The sequence below is a fragment of the Microtus ochrogaster genome, chromosome 2 (assembly GCF_000317375.1).
Source record: "Microtus ochrogaster isolate Prairie Vole_2 chromosome 2, MicOch1.0, whole genome shotgun sequence".
Taxonomy (NCBI): Eukaryota; Metazoa; Chordata; class Mammalia; order Rodentia; family Cricetidae; genus Microtus; species Microtus ochrogaster.
Genome location: NC_022010.1, coordinates 58,969,250 through 58,969,843, shown reverse-complemented (window position 1 = coordinate 58,969,843; position 594 = coordinate 58,969,250). Strand labels below are relative to the sequence as shown.

Genomic DNA, 594 nt, shown 5'->3' with positions numbered 1-594 from the left:
GCATGTCCACATGTGGTGCATGGTGGGTGTGCAAGCGCATGTTACATGTGTTCGGGCAAGTGACGTTTGGGGGAAACCTCAGATGCCATCTTCATCAACAATATATATCTCTTTCAAAAAAAAAACTTATCACCAATTAGGCTAGACTGGAGGAATCCTGCTGTTTCCTCCTCCTCTTTAGCATGGGAATTACAACCTCACCTTGGAACCAGGCATTGTTATGTGGACTCTGGAATCCTCTTGCTCGCAAGGCAAGTCCTATTACTGAACACATTCCCTGCACCCCTGGCCAGCTGCCTATTGCTACTTGGACCTTCTTATCTTCCTTTCCTTTCTAGACTCTGCAAACTTTCAGACATGGGCTGGAAGTGGCCACACCATGGTGTTGGAGGTTCACCAAGGCAACTCTGAACTGTTTTCAGTCAGAATCTAGTGGGGTGGGGTCTCCTTGTAGGGGCATCAGCCACGAGAAATTACAGAGAAGCCAACCATGGTGATTCTTGGTCCTGGCCCCATCCCTCTTAACTCCTGACTTGAATTCAGTGCCCCTTGGCTGAAGAACAGCTTGTTATTTTCTTATTTTGCTTTCTACCT

The 594-nt window shown here is 47.3% G+C and overlaps 1 protein-coding gene across 1 annotated transcript in view; it reads right to left on the bottom strand.

Moving 5' to 3' along the window:
* The window catches only part of Morc1 (MORC family CW-type zinc finger 1), a 185,884-nt gene that overhangs the window by 155,905 nt on the left and 29,385 nt on the right, over positions 1-594 (bottom strand). The gene's annotated exons all lie outside the window — the stretch shown is intronic.